This window comes from Eretmochelys imbricata, chromosome 9 (genome assembly GCF_965152235.1).
Source record: "Eretmochelys imbricata isolate rEreImb1 chromosome 9, rEreImb1.hap1, whole genome shotgun sequence".
Classification (NCBI taxonomy): Eukaryota; Metazoa; Chordata; order Testudines; family Cheloniidae; genus Eretmochelys; species Eretmochelys imbricata.
The window spans coordinates 13,651,737-13,667,707 of NC_135580.1; the positions used below are offsets into that span (position 1 = coordinate 13,651,737).

A 15,971-nucleotide genomic window follows, 5' to 3' on the forward strand; every position below is an offset into this window, starting at 1 on the left:
TATCCTTTAGAAGGTGACCTTCAAAAATTACTTTTGCAGCAATGAAGCTGAACTTTCAAGAATGATGCATGCATGGTGTATAAAAGATAGAAGTGTTTACATGGTACACATTGCAAAAGATAAATTGGCAGATCTGGTAATCTATATCTGCCTACCCTTTTCAGATAGCAAAAAGCAGTAAAATCTGTATATGCACATTTCTGTGGAAGATACTGAGAGCCCTGGAGGGTTTATATCTGTTTTAAAAGATGCAGATTGTAGACACCATTATGGAATAAGATTTACTCCCCTGTCCTCAAACTTCTTAACAGAATAAAGCTGTTGTTCCAGCTACATAGGAAACCTCTTTTTTTCTTCTTTTTTTAACTCAAAGTTAAATCGTCGTCTGAGCACCAAATCTTCTGCATTTTGTCTCTTCCATCTTGATGCTCCAGAAACTTACACACACAAGTAACTTTATACATGAGTAGGCCCACTAAATTCAATGGGAATGACTTATATGCATAAGCTAAGCACAAGTGTGAATGTTTGCAACATCCAGACATTTGATTTTAACATCTTCAGGACATTGCTATCTTCATTCTATGTCTTATATAGTATTAAGAAGATTGTTGGGACTTAGCAAATAATAATAATCTCATTGCTTTCTTTTCAGAAAGTAAGAGCATTTTTGAGATTCTCTCTTCACTCACAATTCATAGATTCACAGATTGTAAGGCCAGAAGAGACATTAGATCACCTAGTATCGCCTTCTGTATGTCATAGGACATAATAGATGGAGAATCCACCACTTCCTTCGGTAGTTTACTAGTATGGTTAATCACCCTTACAATAAAATCTTTATGCCTTATTTCTAATTTGAATTTGTCTGGCTTTAGTGTCCAGCTATGGTTTCTTGTTATGCCTTTCTCCACTAAACCCACAAATTTTATGAGCAGCAGTGATTTTATATTTATTTCCAGATCATTATTAAAATGTTGAACAGCATCGAGTCTAGCACTTACTCCTGTAGAACCCCACTAGAAAACATCCCCATTCGATGATGATTCCCCACTGACAACTATTTTTTTAGATATGTCAGTTAGCCAGTTCGTTATCCATTTAACATGCACTTTGCTGGTATTGTATGGTGCTAATATTTTAATCTGAAAGTTGTGTAATACCAAGTCAAATGCCTAACAAATGTCTAAATACATTACATCTACACAGTTATCTTTATCGATCAAACATGTATCTCATCAAAAAATGAAATCAGGTTTGTTTAACAAGTCCTATTTTCCACAAAACCATGTTGACTAGCACCAATTATATTCCCATCCTTTAATTTTTTTATTAATTGAATTCTGTATCAGCTTTTCCATTATTTTGTTTGATACCATGGTAACTGGCCTATAATTACCTTGCCCTTTTTGAAATATTGGTACAGTATTAGCAGTCTTCTGGAATTTCCCCGATATTCCAAAATTTATTAAAAATTAACATCAGCAGGCCAAGGATCCCCTCAGACAACTCTTTTGGGACTCTGGTGCAAGTTATCTGGTGCTGCTGATTTTAAAATCTTTATCCCTAGTAGATGCTGTTTAATATCCTCCCATTTACAGAAGCACTGGAAAGTACTTCATCTTCCTCATTTGATTTGAGTACATCATCCTGCTTTCCCCCCCCAAATATTGAACTGAAATATTTACTGAATGTTTCTGCTTTTCTGCATCATTATTAACAATGTTATCTTCTCCATCTAGTTGTGGGCCTATCACACAGTTAGGACTTCTTTTGTTTCATAGAATCATAGAGTATCAGGATTGGAAGGGACCTCAGGAGGTCATCTAGTCCAACCCCCTGCTCAAAGCAGGACCAATTCCCAACTAAATCATCCCAGCCAGGGCCTTGTCAAGCCTGACCTTAAAAAACTTTTAAGGAAGGAGATTCTACCACCTGCCTAGGTAACGCATTCCAGTGTTTCACCACCCTCCTAGTGAAAAAGTTTTTCCTAATATCCAACCTAAACCTCCCCCACTGCAACTTGAGACCATTACTCCTTGTTCTGTTTTCCAATTTTTCCACAGTTTCTAATAAACTTAAACTACTTCTTATTGTCCTAACTGACACTCATGGGTTTCTCTCTGATATCTTTAGCTTCCCACTTGGTAGCTATTTACTACATACAAGAAGGATGCCCATCAGGGATGTCTCCTGTAGCTTTCTGTTCCTGTATTGGTATCATTCTTTAGTATATTATGTCCCACCTCTCTAGACCGTGTGCTGGAAATATTAGTTTCCTAGTGAAGTCATAGACCTAATCTGACTTTTTAAAATTAATACCACCACCAAAAGAGAAGCTGCATTGTGGCAGCAAAGATGTATGTACTCACAAGTCTTGAGATAGCTAGTGTTCTTTTTAAAACCATAGCTCCTGAATCATATAATAACATGAGTATCTCAATTTTTATTTTAAAAATGTTTCTAGCCCTCATGGTTGTGGAGAAAAGATTAAAAACGTAAAGCCTTAAAGGCTTAAAAGGTAGAAGCAAATAAAAAATCCCCCAAATTTATTACTTTTAAAAATCTAATGATTTTTTGGGGCCTGACTTATAACTTTTGAACTTTTGAGGTAGCATTTCTGAGGATGAACCAGATGACCAAGTATATCTTTTTCTTTTATAACTTATGATTCTGTGGATTTTAGAAACAACACTAATCTGGGCTCTTCATTTCAGTTATAGAGGCAAATTAAGAAAACATACAAAACACTACTCTCATCACAGTTAATGGTAAATAAAATCAAGTGTCCTTTGTCTCTGGCTTTCATCTGCACGTGTCTTTAAAAGAACTATATAAAAAAATCAGCTCATTAGCTGTTAATTCATATTGCATAATCTCTAACTCTCCTCCAATATTTCTACAAGAAAAAACGTACTAAACGTTGCTAAAAAAAGCAGTATCAAGCCAACTTGCATTAATCTTAGCTCACTTCAGTATAAGCGACACATTCCTGTGAACCTCTACAAGAACCAACTCCATATTTAAAAACACGTTTTGAGGCAGAACTTTCAGACAGAATATAACCCAATATCCATCTCTGTCTTCTAGGCTGTACAGAATTACATTTAAATTGTTAGAAGGCTGTGTACACAAAGGATTATTTCAGTAAATGACTGGATTTCTAGACTTTCTAAACACAGACCATTTTACCAATACATAACTAAGAGACTTATAAGCAGAAACAAAGCCAAGTCTTCATACATGCTTTAGAAATTAGTCTCTCTGAAGACTGTATAAGAAAACAGATCAAACTGCAGTGAAACTTTCATTCAAAAAAGGTGGACGGTGATCATTTTAATCTGCATTTAATTCACAATGAATAATGTATTCAACACATTTTGCCATTTCCACTCTTGTTTTTGAACGGTCTGTGAACTGAACAGGATTTTCTCCAGTTCATCCATTATTGAAAAGTACTTGCTAAAAAAATCACTGCAAATACTTCTCGTTCTGTAGCCTGGGTGCAATTATTTGATATTCAGAATTCCAACTGTTTTGATTGGATATGCAGGCCAAATTTTTCAAACTTTAGAATTAGCCTCCTAAATCCATATTCAGGAAGCTAAATAAAGGCACCTGATTTTCAAAGCTGCTGAGCATCTGAGTCTCTCATTGACTCATGGGTTTTTTGGGTGCTCAGCAGCATCCATTGACAATGAGACTGCTTTTATGAAGGCACAGGGTTGGGAAGTGACCAGCGTAAGGTCACCAAGCAAATCAGTGGCAAAGTTGGGAACTGATCAAAAGGCTCTTGACTGACTCCCAGTGTCGTAGTCTATCCACAGGCCCACACAGGTTCTGACTACAATAGTTTGGATACTTTTCTGCAGAACTAGTTTGGAAGTCCCAGGTTTTATGTTATTTCTGATTCCAGAAACACCCCAGAATTGGCCCCACCATCAGCATCTCTGCATTCCTAATCCAGGTCCAGCTGTAAAAAGGAACTGCAAACATGCACACAAGTGAAAAACATGATTTAAACAAAAATATTAACTAAACTATTTAAAAAACTGGATGAGGTTGTATGTCTTTTGGGTGAAGGTTTGTTAGGTAGAAGTGACATGGAGGGAGTATTCTTATTTTATTCTAATCAGTTAGCCCATCTGTACTTTTAATGTTAAACTAACCATATCAGTTCTAATCTACAATTTTTCTGTGGTATTTGGTTCTATTATGAGTGACTCAAAGGAGAGAGTTCGTTAAAATTAATATCGTTGTAAAGTTTATAAAGTTCAATGGCTCATTCAGTTGTTCAGAGACTATAATCAATCTGATTCCTCTTATACCAGTAAAACCTATCAGGTAAAGGTAAAGGACACTCAATGCTTGTTTTTCTCAATGTCATGAGTTCGCTGCATTATTTTATTTACCAGAAAAGAAAAATCAGCTAAGGTTAGAGCCAATATTAGATTACAAACAATTCAGCTTTTCCAGCCAGAGGCTTTTGATGCCAGGAGTGCATTAAAATCCTAACATCTATATGTCAGCAGAGAAGTGAGAAGAATGTGGTGGAAAAGAGAAAAAAACCTTTGAGATTTGCTCACGGAGAGGCACATCCCAAAAACCTTTCCGTTTTCTGGCTTACTATCTGGAACACATTTTTCAGGCACTCACCTGCCAGATTCATTAGCATGACATAAATAACTAGACAAATTGAACTATCAGCCTACAGGGGTAATTTCACTCAATACAGAGGGCCTGCATAAAGCCTATATGCCATGTAATGCTTGGTTTAAGGAGCAGTTAAGTGGTTCCTAGGACTTTGTACACTCCCTCTGCACTGTGATGAATTTTACACTATACAACCTTAAATATGATGAAAGAAAAAGTTAAACTATAACTCCCTATGTTTGCTTTTACACTTGGAAGACAACTGCTCTGTTTCATTGCATTTCAGTCTTCAGAATGGGAAGTACTGTAATGTTTCAAGTAATGTCCTTCATTTACTCACACCATTTCTTCCACGACTCAGCATGAAAAATCTTTGCCAACCTACTCTATGAATCCAGTCCATTCACTATATAGAGTCTAACCTCACCCCTTTTGTGGGTTGGCAAGAAGATAAAGTCCAGCTCAAACTTCTGCTAGCCTTGGCTGTTCTAGAGTGCCTTCCTCACCGCTATTCAGCCCACATATTAGATTCTCTAATTATGGCCCGATCTGGTGAGTACCCAGAAATTCCACTCAAGTCAATAGGCGCTAAAGAGTTTCAGCAACTTAGATCAAAAAAAACTTGGCATTATTTTCAATCAGTTTGACTAGGTATGTGGGAAAGTTTACTAGAATCATTCATTAGTAGCAGTAGTACTTTGAAAAATGGAATTAGATATTCAAGACACAGCTTTGGCCCCAATCCTGCTCCTTTTGAAGTCAACAGTAAAACTCATGTCAACTTCAAGTGAGAACAAGATCCAGACCTGTACTTAGTAAAGAAAAGGGACATAGTAAGTTGTTATGAAGGATATAAACAGGCCACATTGTATGAGAAACCTGTGAAAGTCAAAAGTTGCATAAGATTTCCACACATCCTTTTCATAATCCATAAATTTGCCTTCCCCTTCAAACTAATAGCATGCAAGCAGCAAGGAACATGCATTCGGAAACTCATTTATAATCTCAAGTACTGTATCTCTAAGCTTCTGCATATTGGCACAACAAGGAAACACTAATAATTATTGTCCATTACACTAACATTCACCTTCTTGTTGAATGGCATTGCATGATATACCTATGCTGAATTTTTAGTAATTTATGTCTCAAAATCTGTCACTTCTAAGGCTCTTTAAAGGTAGTGATCAAAAATGAGTTCCCAGAGCTGCCAATTCTACTTCAAGGGCTTTATCTAGCACACAGGAGTGCAATCAGATTGACTTCTCAAAACACTGGAGAATATGCTAAAATTGGAGCCAATCATGCTAACTAAAAGGAGTTATGCGGGGGGGGGGGGGTCGGGGAGGGACGCTTCCAGAGATCAACACAAAGAAATAAACAGGATTATTCTACATTAAGACGCTTTCCATCTGAAAGCATTAAAGGAATTTTTATGTCAGGAATTCTTTGAACCTGTTTACCACATGGTACATATTAAAACAAGTTCTAAAAACTGATATTGTACCACTGAAAATCATCTCTGTATTGTACAATCTTCCAGCAAGCTTGAACATATCCTTTTGCATGTCTCAAACTGCAACATTTTGTTCCCAGAATAGACAAATTCTATAGATCATAAAAGTTAAGGGATCAAAACAACCAAGTAGAGTCATCAGCACCAACATTTTCAAACTTCAGTGTTTAAAGTGAGGCAACTTCCACCTGATTTTCAGAGTTACTAAGAACAAGCAGCTCACCCCAATTTAAATTGGGGCATGTCTACACCTGAATTATCAGTTGGATGTAAGATCTGTTAACTATCAACTCTGAAAACTGTAGAGCAGACAAGGAGACAATCCTTTTAACTGGCTGAGGTTAATTCTAAGGGTCATGTAGGGTTAACCACAATCAGCCGCCAATGTGATATGGCCGTGAAAAAAGCTAATGCGGTCTTGGGATGCATCAGGAGAGGTATTTCTGGCAGAGATAAGGAGGTTTTAGTACCGTTATACAAGGCACTGGTGAGACCTCACCTGGAATACTGTGTGCAGTTCTGGTTTCCCATGTTTAAGAAGGATGAATTCAAACTGGAACAGGAACAGAGAAGGGCTACTAGGATGATCCGAGGAATGGAAAACTTGTTTTACGACAGGAGACTCGAGCTTGGCTTGTTTAGCCTAACTAAAAGAAGGTTGAGGGGAGATATGATTGCTCTCTATAAATATATCAGAGGGATAAATAACGGAGAGGGAGAGGAATTATTTAAGCTCAGTACCAATGTGGACCCAAGAACTAATGGATATAAACTGGTCATTGGGAAGTTTAGACTTGAAATTAGATGAAGGTTTCTAACCATCAGAGGAGTGAAGTTTTGGAATAGCCTTCCAAGGGAAGCAGTGGGGGCAAAAGATCTATCTGGCTTTGAGATTAAACTCGATAAGTTTATGGAGGAGATGGTATGATGGGATAACATGATTTTGGTAATTAATTGATCTTTAGATATTCATGGTAAATAGGCCTAATGGCCTGTGATAGAATGTTAGATGGGGTGGGATCTGAGTTACCTAGGAAAGAATTTTCTGTAGTATCTGGCTGGTGAATCTTGCCCATATGCTCAGGGTTTAGCTGATCACCATATTTGGGGTCGGGAAGGAATTTTCCTCCAGGGCAGATTGGAAGAGGCCCTGGAGGTTTTTTGCCTTCCTCTGTAGCATGGGGCACGGGTCACTTGCTGGAGGATTCTCTGCTCCTTGAAGTCTTTAAACCACGATTTGAGGACTTCAATAGCTCAGACATAGGTGAGAGGTTTTTCGCAGGAGTGGGTGGGTGAGATTCTGTGGCCTGCGTTGTGCAGGAGGTCGGATTAGATGATCATAATGGTCCCTTCTGACCTTAGTATCTATGAATCTATGAAAAGAATTGTGACTTTGCTTACCTTAGAATTTTAAATCATGCTAAATCAAATGGCGTTAAAACATGACTGCTAATTCAAACATAGACAGACCTTGGCATTTGAAAGAATTTTGGACTAGACAAACCTGTCAAACAGGAATTTACAACAGCAAATATTAGTGACTATTTGGGGAAAGCTCATTTTGAATTTGTAAACATGAGAACTGACACCAGAAACCTCATTCTAAGGGTTGCCCTCATCCAGTCAAAGAAAAGAAAAAAAACACCACTTGTACTATATGTTCAGCTCAGATCAGCCAATAGGTCAAACTTTGCATATTAAAAACATTGCACCAAATTGCTCACAAACAATCTACAGACAATAAACCAATCCTAGAAGGGAAGGGACATATGTCACCCTTAAGAAAACAAAATAATAATAATAAAAAACCCAAACCAACCCCAATTAGGGTAAGAAATGTTATTGTAAGGGTGACACTCTGTTATATCCAAGCAATCACGCAGGTTCAGCTCATGTAGTTGGCTCTGTGTCTGGCAAGACACGTCCTGGGCATGACATCTCAGATAGCTGGCGAAGTGCGTTTGGATGAAGTGTGGAGAATGGTGCTGCTCTTCTCATCAGGATAAAAATGCCCGGGCCAATTGCTGCAAGCTAACACTTGATAAAAGCAGCACTTGGTAATATCAGACTAGCTCGATAGATACTGGAACACCATTCTCTTTCAGTGGAGGACTGGCCCATGTGGATATTGTAGATTGTTCCACCATAATAGATTTGTACAGCTCCCAGAACATACTGGTGCATTATGGCTGTATTCTGCTTGACTGTTTTAAGGTTTGGATGTAAAAGAAGTCCTAACTATTCTTCCCTTTTGCTTTGTGCTTCAGCAGTAAGATAGGAGCCATAAGAGGGTCACAACAGAGAGCAAATAAGCTAAATCGGTAGCTAGTTACTAAAGAAGGCTCAGCACTATTCCTGTAAATATAAGGGGAAACTCTGCTTCACGAACATGATTGCTTCTTAAAGGAGGATTTGGAAAAAAAAAATCTAGCTAGTTGCAAATCAATCCTTTAGCTCTATACAGACAGAAAGAACCTGATTCTGATTTCATTTCCCATGCCCCAGTTTTACATCCATGTAACTCCATTAGCTTCAATGCTTTACACCAACATGAGATCAGAATCAGGCCCAAAACATCTCTGTTAGAGCCCAAGGCATTTTGTGTTCTCTCTGGAGCATGACCACATTACCCCAGTAAAGGTTATATCCTAACTCTCCTCCTTTCAGATATGGTCATATTTCTTTTCTTAAAAGGTCATAGGTAGGTTGTAAGTCAAATCATCAAAATATTTGGTCTTGAGTCACTGGGCTTGTTAAGCAGCCATGCTGCAGATGACTCTTTAGGCTTGAATTGCAGGGCAAATGTTGTACAGTACTCCTTGCTGCTTTGCTTGTGGAGGGCAGAAAGACAGAGAGAGGGGAAAATATAGATAGTATGTTGTTCCAGAATGATCAGAGGAGAAAGAGGGATGTGGGATCCTGCTTGGACTAGCTAATGTCTCAAGTCACTACATTTTGGACCAAGGTCCACGTGATGCACACCCTTTGTCCAAGGTTAATGAAGCGGCGAAGAGCCCATCCCCAATTCTTCTAGTCATCACACAGGCAAATACAGTTGTAGGGACAAGTTCTGCCCAGACACCTATGTAACCTCATTCATTTCAATGGAGTCATACAGGTGTAACTGAGGGCAGAACTGATCTCAGTCTTTTGCTCTTTATGTCTCATTTAACATCAGCTGGAAATGAACATGCGCTGCTTAAAAACACAAACATGTTTGCCTCCCACTGTTCTCTCTTTTTTATTTTGTCTCTAAAACTTTAAGGGCCAGATTGTGGCCGAGAATTAAAGTCAAGCCGTGTCACCCCTCGACCCCTTCCCCCAACACACACACACGCCTCAGCACAGCCTCCCTCTATCTTCGCAGCAGATTCAGGGCGGTAGCAGGAAGTGTGCATCTGGTGCTGGTGGGCAAGAAATGGGCACAGAGAGGCAGGGAGTGGGTGAAACCTTGGCTCTGCCCCATCAATTAACCGTCCAGCACTGCTGAGCTAGTATGGGGAAAGCACTATAAGGTTACTTTCCCCTAGAGCCAGGGGACTGTGAGCTACATTCATCATGCTCACCGCATGCCCCACTCCTTACACAGGACAGAGTCTAAAGGCTCAATCTAGCCATTAAGCTGAGAATGTAAAGAAGTGGAAGGAAACATTTTAAATGTCAGTGAATTTAGTGCTTGTGACTGTTTCCTGTGCACTCAGCCTGTTTATATTTGCAACAGCACAAATGCACAAAGCACTAGCTTTCCCTCATTGCCCTGCCAATCTAAGAACTTTGAGGGGTTGTGGTTTTTTGGTAAAACCAGAGCAAGACCATACCCCATAGCAAAACCATACCCAAGAGCATAGTGATCAGGGGATCAAGTCACCACCTGTTACGTGGGAGATCTAGGTTCAAGTCCTGGCTTTCTGTCTGGGTTGAAGCAACAACCTGACCTTTGCTCTCCCACATCCTAGGTGAAAGCTCTAACCATTTGACCATTGGAGAGTGCGAACTCACTCACAGTCATGCGTTGACCAGAACTTCCATTCTAGACATGAGCAACATTCCCCGAGCGTTTCACTGAAACTAATACGTTCCCGCAAAATGTTTTGGTTTCGACAAAAAAAGCATGTTGCTGAAAAAATCCCAACCAGCTCTAGTCTCATATCATGACCTGAACGAACTTCCTCTAGTGGGAGATTGCATAGCCAGGTCTCCACATCATTCATATGACTGCCTGGTACCTCTGCTGAACGTGTCAAACAACATCAATGCAGGCATTTGGGAATGTTTTTGGAATGTGAATACCTGCCTATTAGGAACTGCCGTGAGACTGCCACCATTTCCATAAGTTATCAAACTACTAATGACAAAATCCTGGACTGGACTGGAACTAGTGACCCAGAAACAAGATGTTCCATATTCTGGCACCAGTCCCCCTGAGCTATCTAATCCCTCATGTCTTTTTAAAAGTACATACTAAAGAAAATAAAATGTGGAATTCCCATGTGTATCTCACAGAAGCCCCGTCTGTCCTTTAGAAGTGTTCAGAAGTTGCATACTGTTCATCTCTACCCTAAGGAAACAAATACTACTATACTTTTTTTCACCATGGTAGTTGTCCTCTATCTATCTCATACACATACCCACATATCTATACCTGTCCATAAATATAACAGCTGGCTTTCAACTTTGTTAGGTCATGAGTAGGAGGATGAATTGTACCTCAGGAGAAGAAAATTCTGTAGTACCTTCCTTTATAGGTATTTTAAATAGTGACTAGATACTTATCCTGCATACAGGGTCAAAAGCAAGATGATCAGTATTGTATTTAACAAAAATAAGAATAGACAACATTCATGTTAGTTTTCTTTTCATGAAGCAAACTGATTCCTTGCATCATTCAGAAGTTGCCTAATGTCATCTGCCTACCTCTGATAAGTTGATGCCACTGACAACCAGTCTCTGATGAAAACTAACAGACTGGTCAACTGAAGTATGACCCATAACAACGTAACAAGAGTCACTGAAATATAATGCAGACAATCTACTTGTATGTGAATTTCAAAGAGATTCCTACCAGCAATCATTAACCCATTTATCTGTAGTCAGAGAAATCAAGGGTAGATACAAAGTGTATTTGTTTACCTGTATCTTCTTAGAAGTTTAACAATGTGATCTAATTAGCTTGTAAATGCTAAAATCCTGTTCTTGTCTCACAATGCTTCATTACTGTATTCTATTGATTTAGAGATCAAAAGGGGATGTTATCATTTAAATGGGACATGTGGTGTAGTAATATTATTGTCCTAATCTCTCCTCCAAACTTGTAATTTAACATAGTGAACTGTCTTGATGGTTTGAATGGCTAATTGCCTTATGTTAATGAATACAGCCAGTTTGCCTGTGTATGCATAGGAAAGAGAAGATTAGCTTCAAAACTACACTCTGCACTGCCTATTCTTCACTGGGGAAAGGTCCTGCTGTGACAATTGCTGTCAAGAGGTTTATAAACTTGCTAGAAATCTATAAAGAAAAAGCCACGGCCTGATTATTTTTTATCTCAGGTCTGCTTAAACTTTGACAGGGAAAGTTTAAGTTGCAAGACTGAGGTCTCCAGGTTTACTCTGAATTTACCTTGGAATTCTCATGGAAGAACCTGAACAAACTCTGTACCTGGACTGCCTATTAGACTATAAGCTTTTAAATTGATTCCAGAAAGATTTACACATCAGCAACCTGCCCATCTCTGCTATGAAACTGACCCAAGGACTTTTCACATATCTGTATGTATACTGATCTCTTAACCACAGCAACTCTCTTCCTTCTTTTTCATTTTATTATTAAAACCTTTAGTTTTAGCTACTAAAGGATTGGCATCTGTGTGATTATTGGGTAAGACGTGAAACTCATACTGACCTTGGGATCAGTGTCCGGTCCTTTGGGATTGGTGGACCTAATATATGGTGAATCTGGTTTTCAGTAACCACTCACTATATTAAACTTGGCTGTCTATATGGGAATCATATAGGATGCTTATGATGCTGGGATGCTTAAAGGGGCTTTATTTGGTTTCTTAGAAACTAGTATGGTATTAGAGAAGCTGTTTTGTTACTGCTTTTTGGTGAATCTTATATTTAAATCAGTTGAGTTACACCTGTTTCCCAACAGTGTTAGTAGTGAGATAGGAATTAAATCGTTAACCTCACTAGGCCAATGAGAATAATAAATAACATAAATAATAATAATAATGATAATAATTGCACCATAAAATTACGATAAATGGTCCTCACGAACAAAGTGAGACATGCCCCTGCCCTGAAACATTTATATTCAAACACAAGAAAAAACATGGGACAATAGCTTAAAGAAAAGATCACTGATGAGACATGAAAGTGAGTTTGAAGAGGGAATTTGGAGCAGGAGAAAAGAGCTTGGATGATAGAGAGTAGGAGACTCTTCCAAGCTTAATCAAGCTGTGTTTTAACACAGCACCTTTCATTCCAGGTTCATTAGCTAGTTGGCTACTTCAGTTCAGCGAGACATATTTAGAATTCTCCATTACAAATGCCCTGCTTTGCACCCAATAGATGTTATTTGATAATGAATCATAAATTTGTTTGTTTTTACAGCAATAAAAGCATACTATAAATTAAAGCAATATACATGTTTCTGTTCTGATATTCCACTCACACAGCATCTTCTACCTTATATACATTTTTGTGCCATTTAACTCAGTTAAAATATTACCTAGAGAGTCATGTGCCTGGAGTGATAATCTCCTGCAAAACTGAAGTTAATGAAGCACAATCACATGCTTACCTGAGCTGTATTAGTCCATTTCTAATACTAAACTTCGCACCAATGTCTATGTAGATGTATTGCTTCTCTGAAAAGATCATTCCTGTTATAAAAGGTGTAATTGTTTTTGACCTATGTGCAGTTTTCTTTCTTTGATCAGAAACACCTGTTTTTTTAATTTTATCAAGGTCTTGGCTGATAGAAAGTCCTTCAGAGCTGTAACTGTTACATGTTTAAGACTAACACATTTTCAAGATTGTATCCATCAAAATACATCTATAAATTTCGGATTTAATACAGAAAAACAACCACCCAGACACTTTGGGATTTAACCAGCTTCCTGAGTAATTGGAAAGATTCACTGTACCCAAGATCATTATGACATTAGAAACCTCACAATCTAATGATTGCTTAAACTCCGTGTTGACACTGAGATGTAAAAGCTAATGTTTCTGGTTAAAGTTCCTCAGAAGAGAATGTTTCAACTCTTCTCATGCCAAATTCCCTATTGAAGTCTAAAAGTTTAACTTTCTCCAAGTAATTATACAATAAAATATCCACCGCCAAGAGAAAGAGACAGTACAAAGATATGGAGTACCCAAGCATTTACGTCTTAAAATAGAAATCTACAAAACAGATTTTGTGGTTATCTTTGTGGCTATGTTTCAAGAAACAGAGGTTTGAAGGGTCTGACCTATTTGAAGTACTGAAATTTTTTTTTCTAGAAACCTTGGGAGAACTGCATCAGAGATATGCTACTAATATTTTAAGAAGCCGCACAAATTTTCTTCTTTATGCATGATCAAACCCAAGTCCCAAGAGTGTGTGTACTCATCAGCAGCAGAGGTGATCAACTGGGCAATCTATTTGCCTGATCAATAAAACAAATATATTTTCTGATAGGAAGGAGGCAAGATAGCTCAGCAAACAAACTTATATTACATGTTCCAGAGTAACAGCCGTGTTAGTCTGTATTCGCAAAAAGAAAAGGAGTACCTGTGGCACCTTAGAGACTAACCAATTTATTAAATTATAAATAAATAAATTGGTTAGTCTCTAAGGTGCCACAGGTACTCCTTTTCTTTTTATATTACATGTAGTTGGCTGGAATATTTTGTTCCTGAAAACTCTTTGTATAATAGATGGTACAGCACAGTGTTCAACTTGTTTAATTGGAATGGGAGGCAGAGAGGTGATGTCCTTGTAGTGGAGTCTGGGAGCATCCTCCTTCAGACACCTTTTTTTAAGTTGTTAAATATTTGGTTCAATCTGGTCTACGTCAATGGTATAACTGTGCTCTTCCGAAGTATTTTATGCCCCCCAACAGTAAGCCAGCTCTGGAACTAGTGTTATCCCAAGGAAGGGTAGATTACATATAAGATTTGGGAAATTATCCTAATCATCTGTTCAATTTGATGACAAAATGGGGTTCCTGAATGCTTCTTCCAGCATATCACTGACAAACTATTTTACTGAGGGACTGGATAGTTTAGGGAATTGGTAATAGGACAGGGCGCTTTCCCAATCTAGGTGACTAAGTATTTGAAAACAGCACTAGCGAGTTGTCACAGAAAACTATTTTATGGCTGTTCAGTGGCCTATGTGAAATGTGCTGGTACTTTCAGTTCATACCCTATTGGATGATTTTATACAGCATAATAAACACCACCACAGTTGCTGCCTTTATTGAGAGATCCAGCAGTAAAGGAAAGTAATAGGAAGGCCATGAAGACTGAACTACTTTCCAACTGCTAGAGACATTCGAGTTAATGATCATTACCGTTCAATTTAATGCTCATTGGCAGAACAGCATGGGAACAGTTTTCAGTGAAGTCGTACCCGATCTCTGGTGAACCAGAGGATTTAAAATCTGCAGGGCTGTGAATCTCGCATCTTTCATGAGCACTAGAAGTTCAGTTTCAACTATCTATCTGAAAGACTTTTCATTGTCATGAAGACGACAATTTCAAAGGGAAATAATGAGAAATAATAAGATGAAATTGAGCTATGGCGTATTTAGACAGAATAGCAGGAGACATTTCAAATAATGCATTTTATTAGAATGAATAACCATCTTTTAAAGGAGAAAACTGTTCTTGTAAATAATATAACTTATTGCAGGAGTCATTTTGAACTAGACTGGACAAAGCATTCCTTGAGAAGGAAAGATCCTGCATTGGTTGAAGAACAGAGTAGGAAGCCTAATAGATCTTTTTCCATCTATAATTTCTAAATTATAAAGAAGTTAGGAACTACATAAGACATTTTTTTATCTGAGGTCAAACTCAAATAACTTAATTTTCATTTCTGAAAACCAAAATGAATATGAAAGTCACACATTATCTGCATCACCTATGTTTTCAATGGGGGTTGTTGAAAAATTCCAATTATTTTTTGCAGGATTTTTGCCCCACAATAATGTTTTGTTTTTTCAGTGAAAAACCATAACATTAAACCAAAATGAAAATTTTCTGTCAAATGTTTTATTTTGCGCTCACTGGATATTTTGTCTAAACTGATGGAAAGACTTCCATATCCAGCCCCAAGCGCTCCTGAAATATTTGAAAATTGGACTGGCTAGGTCCTATTGTTCACTGGTCTCTCATGTGGCAGCACCCTGAGAAAAGTTCAAACTCTGCTAAAAGATGATAATCTTTTGAAGGCCGAATGATCAATGGCTTGATTAAAATAAATTAAGATTTACAGCACAACCATGCATAAGGTTGTCTACTAGAGGATACATTTATTGAAGTACATTTACTTTCTATAAAAAGTTAATCTTAAAATAGAAAAAGCAATAACGAATAAACAATAATGTGTATTTATAAAATGCACTCAATACAAAAATCTGAAGGCTTTGGAGTTTTATTTTTTGAACTTTTGCGTCCCTCTCAAGTATTTAAATGACATATTTGACATATAACATATTTATATGAAATATCTGAGAGTACTTTGATACTAGAACTGTTTGGCTCAACCTTCAATCTGTGAATCAAAGTTACTATTTTAAAAAGCTAAGAGG

General features: G+C 37.8%; 1 protein-coding gene across 1 annotated transcript in view; it reads right to left on the reverse strand.

Moving 5' to 3' along the window:
- Positions 1-15,971, reverse strand: part of NAALADL2 (N-acetylated alpha-linked acidic dipeptidase like 2) — a 517,216-nt gene that overhangs the window by 194,780 nt on the left and 306,465 nt on the right. The gene's annotated exons all lie outside the window — the stretch shown is intronic.